The sequence below is a fragment of the Lontra canadensis genome, unplaced genomic scaffold (genome assembly GCF_010015895.1).
Source record: "Lontra canadensis isolate GAN:19392208 unplaced genomic scaffold, GSC_riverotter_1.0 scaffold20, whole genome shotgun sequence".
NCBI classification, from domain to species: domain Eukaryota; kingdom Metazoa; phylum Chordata; class Mammalia; order Carnivora; family Mustelidae; genus Lontra; species Lontra canadensis.
Window position 1 is genome coordinate 17,218,586 of NW_022631014.1, and position 18,062 is coordinate 17,236,647.

General features: G+C 41.9%; 1 protein-coding gene across 1 annotated transcript in view; it reads right to left on the bottom strand.

Moving 5' to 3' along the window:
• The window catches only part of MYRIP (myosin VIIA and Rab interacting protein), a 374,614-nt gene extending 374,336 nt beyond the window's left edge, over positions 1 to 278 (bottom strand). The window contains exon 1 of the mRNA XM_032861130.1: positions 121 to 278. The gene's annotated coding sequence lies outside the window, so the exon portion shown is untranslated. The remainder of the gene's footprint in view (positions 1 to 120) is intronic.
• Between the last annotated feature and the right edge of the window lie 17,784 nt (positions 279 to 18,062).

The following is an 18,062-nucleotide window of genomic DNA, read 5'->3' on the forward strand; positions in this document are numbered from 1 at the left end:
ACGGGTGTGTTCGGGCGGGGGGGTACGTGAGAGACACCTCCACACACCCACCCCCGAAGTTGCGGCAACGCAACCGGGAGAGTGGCGCAAAGCCGCCAGAGAGGAGGGGACGGTACTCACAAGGGGTGGCCGGGCTGGAGCAGTTCCGTGGCCCGGGTCATCGATGGCGGCCACCGCGCTTCAGGACGCCTGGGGCACCTGCCGCAGCAGCGCGGCGCGGTGCGTGGATGAGCGAGCTGCGAGCAGCGAGGCAGGGGCGCGGGTCTGTAGGCGCGCCGGATCTAAGCCGCAGCGCCCTGGGGGCTCGGCCGCCAGAACCGCAGCCGCAGCGGGAGCCGGGGAGCGGGCAGAAGGCTGGGAGCGCGGCGGTGGCAGCGGCTGCGAGGGAGGCGCCCGCGCCGCAGGCAGCGGGGGCCAGCCTGGCCGCAGCGGCCGCCGACACCTGCTGGCCGGGCCCACGGCCAATCAGAGGTGCCCGGGGCGGGGGCGCGTGCGGAGGCGGGGCGGGAGCGCCAGCGGAGCGCCCGGCGGGAGAGGCGGTGCGCGCTCGCGCCTGCGCCGGGGCAGAGGGGTATCCGCCGGGCCGGTTCCTCAGAAGCTCCCCGGGCGCGCGGGCGGCACGCGTCGGGAGGGGCGGGGCGCATCGGGAGGAGGCGGGGCTGGGGCTGCGCGCGCCCGGGGCGGGGATCCACGCCCCTTCCTGGGCTCTTCCCAGCAGCGCAGTGCAGTGCTGGGACCACGGCCATGGAACCCCCCAGGCGAGACCTCAGGTCACTCTTATCTTTGAAGTAAGGTTTTTCCTGTCCCCTACCCCTGAGCCCCGGGGCCCGGACGCTCCCTGACCGCGGAGTGACACGTCACCCGAATCCGGGGTCGGCTTGTCTAACCAGCGCTGCCTCTCGCCCAGCGGAGTGTGGGCGCCCTCCCTCCCGAGCCTCACTAAAGCCTGCGTAGCGCTTCTCCAAAGACAGCTCTTCCCCACTTCACAGTCCCTGGGTATTTAAAGTCACCGTGGTGACCCATGCCCTGGTTTGGATTCCTTTCATTCTGCCAGGAATTGACTGTGCTGGGGACGCTTAGTCGTTCAACAGACACAGACTGGATTCGCGCTGGGCTCAGAGTCTGTCCCAGGCTACTGCGCGCCCAAACCTACGAAGCCCCCCATCGCAGCCGCACGGGAGGCTTAGTGAGCCGGCGCTGCCAGGACGCCCGAATATTGCTGCAAGTAAGAGACGCGTTCGGGCCCCTGCCAGGAGGTCCAGGTCCTGGAAGAACGCCTGGGAGTTGAAAGGTTCGCCTCCAGCCCAGGGCTTCATAGCGCGTTTGCATTCCCCAGGAGCAGGTCCCGGAATCTCCCTGAGACCTACTGCCTTAGCCCCAACACCTCGGCTGTGAAAACACATTGTCAGTTTTAGCCGCAACATGGAAGTCACTCCATCAAAATAATGTGTCTGTGGAGCTACACTGGTGATTCCTAAACCCCTGGGAGTCCTCTCTCAGGACGGTGGATTGAGAGTGTTCACCCCGTGTAAATTTGCTCTGTAGAAATGGATGGCTCCTTTGCTGATCTGCTCGCAGCCGCAAAAAACAAAAACCTTTAAGAAGGGAACTTGGAAGATAAAAGAGTTGATTTCTCTTAAGATCGAGTTTCCTCTTTTAAAGGGATTTTATTATCCACAAGCTGCCTAAAGTGGAAGAAAATTTGTGTGTTGTTCCTATTTTGTTTACATTCAGTTTTAGTTACCTGTGCTTGATTAACTTTGGCATGGTAGGAAATTCACCTAGTGCATATGGCTACACAGTTAACAAGACTCCTTCCCATCCTTGCTCCCAGCCTCTCAGTTCCTCTGCCTGGAGGCACCATTGCCCTCATGTTCCATTCCCGCTTACCCATTGAAAATCTGATCAACCAAAGGTATTCGTCCAATGTTCTTATTTTTACTTTTGTTATACAAAATGGTAGGTCTAACTTCAGGCACAGGTCAGCAGAGGAAAGGGTTGAGTGTAGAATGTGAAAGGGTTACTTTCCACATGGGGCCCAGTAGTGGCAGCATCAGGACAAGAATCTCCGTTCAAAGATTATTTGACATTGGGCTGGTATTTGTAAAACTCACTTAATGTATAAACTCACTTCCTTATAGACTCTTTGAGAATCGAGATCCTAACATCTTATGTAAGTGATAAACATTTCAAAAGAAAAACAAATACATACAGAAGAGTTTAGTGATTTGGGCAAGCTTACAAATAAGACAGGAAGAAAGTACAGATGGAAATCTGGAGATGTTATGAACAAGAAAGAGCCCCAGTTCCCTTTTTGTCATCTTGTAGGTCAGAAACAGGCAAAACCTCCATTCTTCCCCTGAGCTTTTACTGACTTTTTTTTTTTTTTAAACATTCCCTATGAAAGGTTTGGCATTTGGAGATGAGTTGGGTAACAAAGCAAGATGACCTAAAGTTTTATCCCTTTGGTTACTCCATCCTGAACTGTCATTCAGCAAAATTTTACTGAATAGCCATCCCTTCTTTTGCTTCTCATGACTCACAGGCAGTGTTTGTTTTTCCCTTTTCTGCATGATCTTGACCACTATAAAAGTTTAAATGGATTCTTCCTTTATCAAGAAGAGCTCATTGACTTTTGTGAACCAAGGATATGTATCTCATCTTCTTTTAAAACATGAATCAGACAGTCCGTTTCTTAGCCAGAAGATTGATGAGTTTATCCTGGCAAGAGAAGGACATGTCTCAGGAGGATTCTGGATAGAATTAAAAGAGCATTAATCACAAGACTGGGGTGCCAGTATGACCTTACTGCTTCTTGTCTTTGTGACCTTGGACAAGTTACTTAACTTTGCTGAATCCTAGATTCCCTAAACACAAAATGTGGCATAATCCTGTCCACTGTGTTATTAATTGATACAATGTATGTGAAATTGCTTGGTACATAATGAGATTTAATATGTTAGCTATCTAAAAATGATCACTTTAGTCTAAAAAACCAATTTTATAAAGGAAATTTCTATACCATTTTGTGGCAAGCGCCAGCATAGAAGTGATGAAACTTTCACCCGCCACTTCTCAATCAGCCAAAACATGATATCTGATTTTCAAAAAAATGTATCTCTACCTCTTCCATTTCAACTTAGTCTTTGTTATGTAATATTAGTTATTTGGATGTATCTTCAGTCTCCCAATTAGACTGGGAATGCCTTGAAATTGGAACCATGTCACATCTTTGATTCCTATAGGCACATTGAACATTATCTTGATAAATGGTAGACATCCAGTGATTATTTGTTAAATGAAAAACAAGTGGGTGAAAAGAAAATTTGTTGAGTTGGACCTCATCAAAAATAAATTTTAAACCCATCTATTCTGTGAAAGACCCCATTAAGAGGATGAAAAGACAATGGTACACTGGGAAAAATATTTTCAAATAACGTATCTGACAAAGGACTTCTATCTGGAATATATAAAGAATGCTCAACATTCAATAACAAAAACTCCCAAGCAATCTAATTAGAAAATGAGCAAATGATATGAAAAGATATTTCACCAGAGTATACAAATAAGCACATGAAAAGATTCTCAACATCATTAGCCAAGGGGAATGTAAATTAGAACTATAATGCGATATCACTACATACTATCAGAATGTGTTAAGATAAACAATTGTGATGACACCAAATCCTGACGAGGAGACAAAGAAATTGTGACACATATGCATTGCTGGGAATGTAAAATGGTGCAACCACTCCGGAAAACTATTTCTTCTAAAACCAAAATTGAACCTACTACACAACCCAGCAATTTCACCTTGGGCATTTATCCTAGAGAAAGGAAGACTTGCATTCACACAAAATCTTTTACAAACTGAGCCACACAGCACCAGTCAGTTCTCAGCAGCTCCACTCAGCACAACATAGCAAAAGAACAAAGGACCATGACGCACATCCAGTCTGCTTGCTATATGAAGAAATGGGAAGGAGCTCACTGGACTGAGTGAACACTCATGGTTTCAGACAAGTCAAGGAGAAGTGGGAGGCTTCAAAATGGAAATCCTAGACTTTAAGCAGCGATTATCTGGAAAAACAAAAGACGTGTGACCATATGTGTATCTTGCACTGATGAAACAGCTCACACTGGACTAAACAGAACTAGAACTAGAAAAGCATAGAAAAGAATTCATTGTTTCTGGTAAGTACAGTGCTTTTCTCTAAGGTATTTTTAGAATAATAAATATTTTATTATACAGATATTTGCTCCCTATTAAATAATGGCTTCTAAAAAGCTTTATTGCTTTCTTTAGTAGAGCTGATTCTATCTTGGAGGGATAGTGTAGAAATAGTTATAGAATCTTGTCATTCACTGATTACAGTATCCAATAAAGGATCCTGGTGCTGCTAAGAGATACTGTTAAAAATATTATTTTACAGGAGTAGATGATTACTGAATTACAGTCTTTATTTGTGACTGTCTCCTCTTACAATTATTCTTATTATAAATTAGGTCCCTACAAAAAAACCCAGGCTCAGTTATTAACCTCTGGAGCCAAATCAGATCCTATGCTTCTCTGAATCCTGAACCAATTGACATCTGAGGCAGCTGACTCAGCCTGCAGTTGTGCTGAGGGTTAATAAAATTAGCAGTAATGCCCGGAAACCTAGCCAGTGCCTTGTGTGTGAGTGTTCATCCCCTTCATAACAATCCTCAAAGCCTGAGGGATGGTTTAATTGTCGTGATCTTATTCACTGAGGCTTAACAATAAGGTTCCATCGAAATGGCAGTCAGGCATCCCTAAAGAGAAGCAGACAGATGAGTCTGTCCTCTTTCCCTCAGTGCCTGACCCTCCCTACCCTGCTCTGCTTTCTCTTTATTCCACAGCACTTGTCACCCTTTAACACAATCTTAACTTTCTTATTCTGTTTGGTACTTATTGTTTGTCTTCCTCACTAGGATATAAGCTGCATGAGGGCAGAGATTTTTGTTTTGCTCACTGATACCTCTAAGTTCCTTGGACAGAGCCTAGCACAAAGGAAGAGATGGATAAATATTTATTAAATGAATTAAATGCCAGAGAAAATGCTCATCCACCAACATTTACAATTCAAAGATGTTCAGATGCTTTCGTGTATGCTGAATATTCACATTGCTATTTTTTAAATCAGGTGACCTGAATTTTCATGTATTTTAAAATTCCTTCCAGAGGTGAAGTGATGCTGGCTGCAGTGATGTTACCAGATCATTGAGGATATTTCTCCACTCAGTAATTCCCCCCTCCACTCTGACCATCACTATCTTTAAGGCAGAGCCAAACGGCTTATGGTTCCAGGAGACAAAAAAGGTGGATCCTACCTGGAAGATAGAAATCTAAGGGGATATTACATGAGAGAAGGTTCTGCTCTATAGAAGGGAAAAGACAAAGAAGAAGAAGAGAAGGGGGGAAAAAAGTAGAAGAGGAAGAGAGAAAAAAGGAGAAGAAGGAAGAGGAGGAAGAAGAAGAGAATTGAAGAAAAGGAGGAAGAGGAAGTGGAGGAAGAGGAGGATGTAGAAGAGAAAGAAGAGGAGGTGGAAGAGGAAGAAAAGGAGAAGGAAGAAGATGGAGAAGAAAAAGGAGGAGGAGGAGGAGAACTCTCTCTGCCAGAAGAGCAAGAAAATCATTTGGAATGATTGTGAATAGGTAAACAACACTATTTTGTTCTCCCAAGGATCCAGGACTGAATCTTTCTTGATCCCTAGAGGACCCAGAATGGAAATGTGGGAAGATGGTAAGGAGATGGAGATGACATAGCATTTGGGGCTAGCAGAGTTGAGCCCCAGAGAGACTGAATGTACAAATGGACAACAGCCAGACCATAGATGGTCTGGACTGACACACAATCTCTCCAGCAACCAGCCAGGAAGCCAAACCATACCCTCTGCAGTTATCTGCCCTCGATGATCAGGACTTGGTCAATGGCTACCAATTTCCTTATTTTTGGCCCCTGCTTCCAACTTAGTGCCAATCAGAGAAAGCCATATATGTTCCCAGCTTAATCCTATTGAATGCCCTGCTTCTAGTTAGCCTGCTTCCAACTTCCTCATGCCCCAAACCTGCAGTCAGGGAGAATGCCTGAAGTCTTCCCTCTTTTTCATTATAAAATTTCCTATTCCACTGCCTGCCTTTGAGTCTCTGCCAAACACAAACACGGAACAAAAAGCTTGTTAATTCTCATCTGGGTGATCTTCATTTATTCCCACAGTTTTCCTAAAGGTCCTACTGAGACAGACTGCATTGCCCACCACCACAGACTGCAGCCTTTACTAAGCCAGATGCCCACAGAGGCCCTTTGTGCCTTGCCCCTAGTGGCTTGTCGAGTTCTCACCAAACATTTGTAAATCAGCCCTGGTTCTGAGCTCTGCTCTCTGGGTGTGGAATTCCACAGCTATTCATTCTCGGTTTGGTTCCTGGATTTTGTTATTGTTTTCTCTGGGCTTTGCATCCTTAGTGTAATCGGGCCATTTTGGGGGGACCCATTTTGCTCTCTTTTGTGGTTCTGTTTTGTGATGTGCTATCTAAAAGTGTTTGCCCTGTTAAGGAGAATCACAGAATAGAAAACAGGCACAGGTGCCCTATAAGCTGAGTCTGTGGTTCTCATCAAACCAGAACCCATTTGGACAAATTTTGCCAAATTACCAATAAAACTAGGTGAGATATTCCTTCCACCAATGTGTTGTTGTTGTTCTTTTTGTTCTGAGAGCTTGGCTTTGATCCAAGGAGAACGTTCTCTTTAGTGAATGTTCTCTTTGGTTCTACCTGCCTGCATGTGCTGGTGGTCAAGCCTGTGTTCAGAGGCAGCCAAACCATCAGGTTGGGGGTCCAAGACAAAAAGTGCACAAGCATCCCTTTTGACTCACAGTTGCTTGCTGCCAAGGGAACATCTCAGTCTAAGTCCTTTTCTCCTCCTCCTCCTCCAGGAGAAACTCCTCCTTTCTACCTGAACTCTTCTCATAATCCTAATTCTGTCATATGTTGCTCTAAATGGCACAGCTTCACCAATGGCGATTTGGAGCTTCAGTAGCCACCTGGGAACATTTGGCTGGAATAACGTTGTTTGTCTGAGAGGCACCTTGGGAAAGAAACGATCTAAAGTTTCTCAGGTTTTATAGGCGGCATTTGTATTGGTATGCAGAGCCCTCACATGAAATTCTTTTCTTTTTTTCATCCTCAAAGGGGAAAATCTTGCAGCCTTCCTGTTGAGATCAGGAACACGACAAGGATGCCCACTCTCACCACTCTTGTTCAACATAGTATTAGAAGTCCTAGCAACAGCAATCAGACACCAAAGAGAAATAAAAGGTATCCAAATTGGCAATGAAGAAGTCAAACTCTCTCTCTTCGCAGATGACATGATTCTTTATATGGAAAACCCAAAAGACTCCACCCCCAAACTACTAGAACTCATACAGCAATTCAGTAACGTGGCAGGATACAAAGTCAATGTACAGAAATTAGTGGCTTTCTTATACACTGACAATGAAAAAACAGAAAGGGAAATTAGAGAATTGATTCCATTTACTATAGCACCAAGAACCATAAGATACCTGGGAATAAACCTAACCAAAGAGGTAAAGGATCTGTACTCGAGGAACTACAGGACACCCATGAGAGAAATTGAAGAAGACACAAAAAGATGGAAGACCATTCCATGCTCATGGGTAGGAAAAATAAACATTGTTAAAATGTCTATACTGCCTAGAGCAATCTATACTTTCAATGCCATCCTGATTAAAACTCCACTGGTATTTTTCAAAGAGCTGGATCAAACAATTCTAAAATTTATATGGAATCAGAAGAGACCCTGAATTTCTAAGGAAATGTTGGAAAAGAAAAACAGAACTGGGAGCATCATATTGCCTGATTCCAAATGAAATTCTGATTTAAAAAATTCCTTCACTAAAAGATTCTTTGGCCAAAGCTAATGAGCAACCTGACAATCTGAAGCAATGACAAACTAGACTCATTCCCTGAGTAAGTTTTCCCTCTGTGTTCTCCAGTTACCTCTTTACATCTAACTCTTCTTCATTCCTCTTATTCTTCTGATCTCTCTCCTTCCACACTTCCAGTAATTTCTCGCTCTTCTTTCCCTTGTCCAGATCCCCTATCTCTTCCTCCTGACTTTCCTAAGACCCCCAAATTCTGGTTCCTGCTAAAAATCTATCCTTCCCATAAGTCATGTGTGCCTTGAATCTGAGCTGAATTCAGTTATAATTCAGAATTTCTCTGACCCTTAGAAGGTCAACTCCTATTCATAGAATTTAGCCTTCTTTTAGATGCATTCATATGTCCCACCATTACCTGAACTATGTCAACTTGTACACATGTTGGTCAAAACCTCAGATGTTAAATCCTAGATGGCAAAAACTGATTGGATGAACACAGAAAGGGATCTCCAGAGTCCCTCTTTTATAATAAACCTGAGGGTCAAGAAGGGCCCCAAAGTTAGGGCAAAGTCTACTAAAAGCCATACCCAAAACATTTCCAACAAAATTTTATTAGACTGTAATTCAATCGTGCTCACAAAAAAATGAAACTGTAGGAGGTTATGGTTGTGTAGTCCACTCCCTCAGAGACACAACAGTTATCCCCCTAACATCTGGTAACTACAAGACCCACACATTTAGGGATTTCTCCTCTGATATTCTGCCCTGTTTCTTGCAGAGTTGGCAAAATATTGCAAGGGACTCATGTACTCATCCCCATGTGCCTCCCCACAACATCTTCCTAAACAGTCTCAGCCTCCTGACGTTCTTAAAATAGGACATTTCATCTATTAGAAGAGACATCAGAGAAAAAAACTATTCTTGAACTTCACTGGAACGGACTTCATCATGTACCGTTAGCAACAAATACAGTAATGAAACTCCAGGGAGTTAGTCCTTGGGTTCATGTTTCATAATTTAAAAAGCAGTTTGGAATTCCACATCATTGGCAGGCTACTCCTATAAGGGACCTCAAATTTCAAATTTCCAGAGATCCACTAGTAGCAGCTGACTTTTGGAAGTAAGTAGCTGACCAAGGGTCTGTGGCATATGCAGATGACTTAGGATAGTAGATAGCCACTGTCTAAGACATGGGACTAGACTCCTGGCTAATTTCTATTTTGTTATTCATCTGCTTGCTCATAACCATTCTTCTCATTCTACAGACCCTTGGTTATTACCCACCCATAATGGCCCTTTTCCTCTTTTCATCCCACTTTATTGTAATTGTTAGGTCAGAACATACTTATTATAATGCCATTCTTAGATGATCCCAAACAGTAGCCACAGCCTCGAGTCGTACTGATTGCTGTATATGTCACCCATCACCAGATCATCATGATAAAAACCTCTAGAGAATTTCAGTCTTAATAAGCAGATCATAAGGGATGGCAGCTGATGGCATTTGCATCTAAATAAATAATCAACACATGAATATGGTAGTGTCTTTCTGTCACAGAAAAAGAACCAATTATTACAAGACATTTGAATTCAACAATGGGCATGGGCATGATGGACCAATTACTTGCCACCTGGAAGAGGTTAAAAGAGATCAAACTGTAACTGGGCTAATCTAAGACCTTTCTTCTGATCTTCTACCATAAACAACTCCTTTTCTCCTGTGTCTCTGAATGCCCCCTACTGGATACTGCTTCTTTTGCAGCCAGAATGCCTGGTCTTACTTGCCTCAGACTCAAACTTCATGCCCTTTACCAATAGTATGCCAAGACTTATCTGTATACAGAGTCTGTAATCCTAGACCCTGAGAAGCAAGTCCCCAAATAAGCCCACCCTTTATTATCCAAGCACTCCAACTGGGAAATTACTAACCAGTTGTTTATGTGAACAACCAGAGCAGTGTTCCCAAGGGGGAGACCTTATAAGCAGAAAGCATTATAAAAAACTTATCATTAACTTTGGCAGAAGTTAAAACAATACTCCTCTACCCTAGATGATGTACAGACCAATCTCTACTCATTGGCACAGGTAATGATGGACAATTGTATTGCTCTAGATTTTTTGCTGGTTAGTCATGGTGGTTTTTGTGTCATTGCTAATACTTCTTGCTGTACTTAGATCAATGAAACGGGCAAAGTAGAATAGGCAATACATTGCCTTAAGGAAAAAACGACTTGGCTTTTTCAGGTTGGTCTACAGGGCCCATGGAATTTGTTTACTTGGACTGGATTGGGCATTTGGGGTTCCTGGTTCCTGTAAGTGTCTTATAGGGACTGTTAATTATACTTGTTTTTGTGAGTGGTCATGGTGTGGTCTCTGGCATTCTCTCCAGAATTGTAAATCCTACTGCATAGCTGCTCTCTTGACAGATAACCGCCAGGACAATACGACAACAAAAAGCTCAAGATGATCTTGCAATACAGTTGACCATGGAGACAACTGAACCATCCCCATAGTGAAGATCCAGATCTGTAGCCTTCCCTGAATAGGTCAATCTGCTACTTGCAAGAGTGGGAGAATAACCAAAAGGGAGACAGATGGATTGAATACGTGAAGGAAGATGGCCAGTCTATATGACAGTAGAATGCTTACTCACCAGCTCTACAGCAACCAGTTCAAGAAGTGAAAACACAACCTCTGTAGCACTTGGCCCAGAACAATTAACACTCAGTTAATAATTGCCAACTTCTTAAGTTTTTTGCCCCAGCTTCCGATTGAGGATCAAAAGGAGAAAGCCAAATATGCTTGCCAAACCAATCCCATAAGATGCCCCATATCTAGTTAGACTGATCCAGATTTCCTATACCAACAATGTCCAATCAGATCATACCTTTTTTTTTGTTATAAAGATTTCTTTTGTTATAAACAGTTTTTCTTTTGTTATAAAGATTTCCTATCTTGCTTGCATTTGACTCTACCAATCACAAGTGTTGGTGGCTTTATTTGCATGGTCTTCATTTATTTCCACAGCTCGTTAGGAACTCTGGAAGGAGACAGACCCACATGGCTACCATCTGGCAACACAGAGCAGCTGCTGCCAAAGAGGAGTGGAACCATGTCAGATTTAAGGTGAGAAAGAAATAGGAGATGGAACCCTTAGAGTGCCTCGACTGTTACACAGTGTAGAAGAAATCCACAAATAACCTCTATACTCCCTATGGAAGAATGTGGAAGGTACTGATTGTTGAGGGCCAGCAAGCCTGTAGGGGGTTACTATTAGGAGGGGGTAGGCTTTACCCACATATTACTCCCACATAGGGGATATGAGGTAGTTTGCCAAGGCCAGGGACCTGATTGGGATTTGGCTGAAACCCAGAGGTTCGGTCAAGACATTAAGAGGCAAAATGGGGTCAGGTCATCAAGGAAAAGACTCCAGGTGCTCACCATGCCAAGAACACTGCATCAGTTAAGTTTTGCTGTGAAACAAACCACCTCAAAATCTAGCAACTTAGAGTAATAAACACTTACTAGATCATCATTCTGTGGGTTGGCTAGGTGGGTCTTTGGCACTGGGCTTGCTCAGCTGATCTTGTTGGGCTCATTCAGGGAGCAGATTAGTTGTTGGCTGGATAATTTAGAATGGAGTACTCAATGAATGAAATGGATTGTAAGTTAAAAGTCATCTAACAGTTTATCCTTAGTGATTGTCTGTGGGTTTCCTTCACTATTCTTTTTCCCTGTCAACCATTTTGAAAATAAGACATAGTTGCAATTCCAAGGCATTCACAAATTTTGGAATATTTATTAGTTGGTTATGTTAGCAAGTACAGTAATGTGCCTAGTAATTTACCTGGCAGTCTCCTTCTAGCAGGAATGTTAAACTTCTTTCCATTTATGACTTGACAACTCAACCTAATATATACAGTGTTTTCACATATGAGCATGTGCAAGGGCCAAATTCTGGGAAGGGCTTTCTGCACTGACTTTTGAGTTATATAAAGGATCTCATTTCCCCACCATATGAAAAATGAGAATGTAGCATAATTCCCATGCCATAGCCATCTTATCTTTTGAATCAAGTCATTGATGATGAGCTCTTCCATATGCTTATCTGGTAACCATATGTATCACATAGGAAGTTCTGCAATTAAACAGACCACGCTCAATTAATACTAGAAGGAAACACTGCTTCATTAACAATAAGCTTCCCAAAGTTTACTGTACATGGGGAGAGAGCTAATGGTGAACTGGGTGAAGATTTAGACACTGTTTCTATTCCATCACCAAGATTTATTTCCCCTAGGAGCTCATGGCTACTTCCACCATGTTGACCTCAGTAGATTTCTACTCTTCTAATAAATGTATCCAAACAGGGATATAAATCCTTTTCTCATGTCTCTAGAGGACACTTGAGATAAAGTTTGGATATTTTTTAAAAATCACTGAAAACTAGGGGAAAATGGAAACAATATCAAGAGTATCATTTTTTGAGACTAATATTTCTCCAATTTTGTTCAACAGAACGCTAATTTGAGGAGCTAGTAGAAGATGCTCCATGAAAAGATGTTTGTGGTTCAACCAAAATCGGGAATGGTGTATACTATATCTACCCCATAGATACTAAAATGTACATGAGCATAATAAAGACTCTGAGAAGTCATGCGACAGACCTCTAACTTTTCCTAATGCAGTGATTCCCAGGCTATGAAAGTACAGAATATTTTATGTTAGCACACAACCAGTATCTTATGGGCAGCATAACCTGAGATATCAGTTTGGTTACCTGCATTGTATCCTAAGCCTTAAAAAGGGGACCCCTGTTAAAGCAAGGGTTGTTGTGGAGTCTCTTCTTTCCCACATTTCCCTTCAGATTCTATATGGTAGATGCTGTCCTGAAAGCTCAAGGTGAATTACTCCATGAATAGACAAAGAGAAGAACATCAGGACCTTCTTGTGGCTACTTAATATCTGAGTTCACAGTCCTACTTTCTTCTCTAAGAAGTCTTTCCTTTTCAGATGAGTGATGCCTGGAATGACCTGTCTCACAAGATAGAAGAGAACTGTAGAATAGTTGTCAAGAGAAAGAACCCAAGAGTCTGACTCCACCACATCTTAACTTAAAATTTCCATGCTTCAATTGTCTCATGTGTAAAATGATAACAGTAGTAACTACCTCATAGGATATTGTGAGTAGCACATGAGTGAAAGCTTATAAAATACTTAGAACAGGATCTGACATAGAGTGTGTACTCTAGATAACAGAATTATTTAGTTTAGCCTAAACCTTGCAGCGCTCAAAAGAATATCCTCATCAGACTACAATACAGATTTCAAAATTCATACAAGAGAGATCTTGAGGAGCTAGGGAATCAGTTTTATCTGGTTGCAAATATTTTATTAGCATGACTATCAATAGGTTAATTGATGCATTTTATATTTTTATTTTTATATCTTATAATTATAAAAGTAATATATTCTAACACTAGGAGCCTATAAAATATAAAAAATAAACATTAAAGGGAAAAATGCATTCAAATGATCTGTCTTTGGAGACCCCACTGATAATATGTTGTTATATATACAATACATATATTATGAAAATGATGATATAATACACTGCTAGATATATTTTTCACTTGGCAAAATGTTGTTTACACTCACCCTGTCACTATGCAACAGCTGCAGATATTCCATCCTGTGGAATATATTGTAATTCCTTTCTTGATTCCTGAGTGGTTTACTCACCAGGATGATTTGGTGAATTACCCATCACAAAGCTTGTGTTTCAACAGAAGGAGCCCACACACTCTTCATCTCCTGGAGGATTGTTAAGCCCTGTCAATTCTTTCCACTGATTTTCCCACTTGTACACCATGTCCACCTATTAGTCTTCATTATTTTTGAGGGTAAATAAATTCAAGTCAAGCACATCTACAGTCAGCCAGAGAAAATCAAAATGCTAGAAGACAAAGCTTATTAAGTAAGATTAAAGGAAATAGTATTCTTTTGTCCCTTATCTGTCAATTCTCTATACTTATTATTCAAGCATTAACATTTTCTTCATTTTTTTTCCTTCTAACTCTACTTTCCATAAAAATGGGAGTATTTATTATAATGTGTGTCATTCCATAACACATGACAGTGTAAAATTGGCCAAAACCACCTTCCTTCACTTTCAGGAGAAAAGAGATCTGGAATGCTTCAAGGACAAAATATGGTAGAAAATAAGTTACCCAGAAATACCCCCATGCCAAAGCATCCAAAACGTAAAACTTGGTTTGAATTGACTTTTTTCCCTAGTGATCTTCCATGTTTCAAGTCATGCAAATAGAAAAACTAACGAATGAATCACTCTGATCTCTGTGGTCATGACAGAATCCACAGAGTAATGAATAACCATCCTATTGGGAACATTCTAGCAGCTGAATTCTAGCATTAGAGGCAGTGAGATACAAGGCATCCTGTGCATTGGACAGCTCTTATTTTTGCCTTTTGGAGGTCATCACTCTCCCGCAGTCTATCCCATCACCCCAGTTTCTGAGAAGTACCCCGGTATGGCCACCAAACATCCAACTTCCTGGCCACAGTGCTAGGTTATTTGAGCTAGGTCAATGATATTCTGTTCAGGGACTTACATCAACTATTGAGAAAGGGGGACTATTAAAAAACTGGAATTGACATGAATAGAATAAATGTCAGAGCAGCTTATAGTCATCTTTCTGAGAACAAAGGTGTATAAGAAATCTCTCTAAATTATTTGGTTCATGATTTTGTGGGCTGCCAATAGGAACTGGGCTCAGCTGAGTTAATTTTCTGGTCTTGGCTGAACTCATTTCTGTATATGTGAGCATCCCTTAGATTAGCCAAGCCCAGCTGGTCTAGGATGGTCTCACCTGGGATGGGTTACCTCTGCTCCATGTAGTCTCTAATTATCCAGATGCCTGGCCCAGGCTTACTCACACAGCATGGACATGGCTCTAAGAGAGTGAACAGAAATATGTAAGACCTAGTGAGCATTAAGCTCTAAATTGGGATGGTCTCACCTTTCCCTACACTCTGTTAATCAAAACAAGCCTTAAATCCAATCCAGATTTAAAGCAGTGGTAAAATGGACTCTATCTCCATAAGGAAGAACCACAAAGTCATAGTGCATGGAGGTCTAGGTAGAGGCTTCCCTCTAACTATGCCCATTTTTTTAGGTAATCTTCCACAGCCCATCTTCTGACCACAATTATTCACATGTCTTCTATATGCAAAATGCACTTACCTCTTCTCAGGACCTTTTCCATCTGTATTGGAGTCCATGATTTTGGGACCTATATCTTTTCACACGAGGCTTGATTGGAGGCCTGTGAACTAAAAAAACAAGTTGCATGCCCTCAACACACCCAACATAGAAATGGGAGGCATGGACAGGATGATCATGATAGATTTTTCCAATCAGGATACTCTGTTAAGAACAGTTGCAGTGAAAATCTTGTAAATTTCATGAACCAAAGGACCTCATCACTTTTGGGGAAGGTCATCGAGAGGTTGTGATCGTGGGTTGATCCACAAGCTACAGGTGGGCAATTGGAGGCTCCTCACCTCCTTCTCTGTCCTTGAAATGTACCTTCTGCTCAACTTCCCCACAATTGGAGCCATTTTCAAGGACACAGACTTGAGATAGTGAGGGGGTTTAGACCCTCTGGGAGGTGTATACATGACTGAACCTCACACACACTGCCATATAAACATGTAAGATTCCAGCAGTGGGTATGGGTCTACTGGTCTCATGGCCACCCAAGACAAGCCTGGGTGTTAAACCTGCCACCTGCCAGTCTGGAGTGACGTACACCTTTCTTCAATCTCTGCCTGGCCTCTGTGCATGGGAAGTTTGTGAAGTAACAATCCCAGAGCGAGGGATGCTGCAGATGCACAGACTGAAGAGAGGCCCCAACAAGAGGCTATGCAAAGCACTGAGGCATTTTAAAGTGGCAATTTTCTTCTTTGGTTTCTGCATATGCACAACAAATTCTGAGTCTAAGTGGCTTGGCCAGGTTCCTATCTACAGATCAAGCAGGATTTTCTGGTAAATAAAACATTCATGTATTTTTTATTAGTGCCTGAGTCTTTTTTTATGAAGTTGTCATTGCCATTTAGAAGTGCATCCTAAATCCTGATATTCAGTGCAAGATTTTGATGAGTAAAAGGTTTAAATTGTGTCTTATCATTAAACATTTAGGGTTTTCTGTAACACATTACTTTTGTGTGTGTGTTTTCTATAAAGTCTAGATGATTTTGGTTAATGTAAGCTGATAGCTACTTAATATATTCTTTGAGTCCTAAGATACAGTTTCATTAAACCAACCTTTCCAAAGCATAGGTAACTTTTTAACATTTTTAAAACATTTTGTTGAAAGTTAATATACATGTCGAAAAGTACACAGACCATATGTGTATAGGTTGATGAATTTTCCCATTGAGCACACTTGTGTAGTCAGCAAGCAGATAAGAAACAGAATATTACCGGACCCCAGAAGCTTTCCTGTGCATGCTTTCAGCCATGACTCCTCTAAGACTGGGCTTCTCAACCCCAGCAGTATTGATGTTTTGAGCTGAACAATTCTTTGCTGTGGGGGCTACCCTGTATATTTAGGATGTTGAGGAGCATCCTTGACCTCTACTCACTACCTGCCAGTAGCAATGCTCATCCCCAGTGTGATAACCCCAAATAAGTCTCCAGACATTGCCAAATATGCCCTGAGGACTGAACCATGCCTGGAGGAGAACCTCTAAGATGGAGAGCCTCTAAGATGACCACTGCCATGACTTCTAATAGCATAGGTTAATTCAGCCTGTTTTGTACTTGATATAAATGAACTCATACACTGTTTTCTTTTGTATCTGGTTTCATTCTCTGAATATTATATGCAACATTTATATTTTTCTGTATAGTTATAGATTATTTTGTTGCTGAATAGTACTCCAATGTGTTAATACACCACAATTTGTTTATCCTTTCAACTATTTTTTAAGATTTTAATTAATTAATTAATTAATTTAGAGTGGGACAGCTGTGTATGAGAGAGGGAGAGAGAGAGCTGGGGGAGGGACAGAGAGAGAGAATCTCAAGTAGACTCCACTCTGAGCGAGTTGTTGACTCTGGCCTCAACCTCATGACCCTGAGATTATGATCTCAGCTGGAACCAAAATTCAGACACTTAGCTGACTGAGCCACCCAGGCACCCCATCCATTCAACTGTTGAAGGACATTTTGGAAATCACCAGTTTTTGACTAATACAGTTTTAAAACTCATTTCTTTTTTATCATACCTTACATCCCAAATTATATATCATAGCTCATCTTTAATTTTTTTTTTTTTTTTTAGTTAAGCATCTGAATTTTGGAAATTTTGTTAATCTGGAACAAATCACATGCTAGGCATTATAAATAAAATACTTTTTGGTAATTTTATAAGAAATCCACAGTGGGGCCACTGATCCTGAAGGTGAGGTGGAGAGGGGGAAAAAAGGAGTCCAAGTTCAGTGCAACCAAAATCACTGAAGTGACTGCCGGGCATTGTTGGTAGCTCTGGAAATGTGAAGATGAATAAGACAAATTCGGTGCCTTTGAGAATTTTACCATCCATTCCTCCTAGTGCGGACCGATTTTTCTCTCCTGGGGTTGATATGATCTAATGGTACTGATGAGGGAGCAGGAGGCTGGCTGAGGACAAAGCAAAAGCTGGCACCTTGCACCCCCTCTCCACCCACTCCCCTCGGTAATGTGTGTGACATTCCTCAGGCACCCCTGACTGCCATAAATGAGAAACAAATAGTTAACTTGCAGAAATCACAATCCTATAAGACAGGAGTCTCCCTTGGTTTACAAATGTCCTAGAGATCTACAAACAAAGAAGTTACCTTATCAATAGCACAATTTCCAGAAGCAAATAACTCAGTTCCTCAAGCCCTAAATAAAGTTAAATTTCTTCTAAACCCAAATCTCACTAACAAGGACACTTGATAGGAGAAATGTGAAACTTTATCTCTAGATCTCCAAGATAGTGTTGAGAATCATTCCCAAGCATATGGCCCACTGATATACATCTAAAGGGTCTCACAAGAAGATTTTTACTACTAGTAATAAATAACCTTTCTCC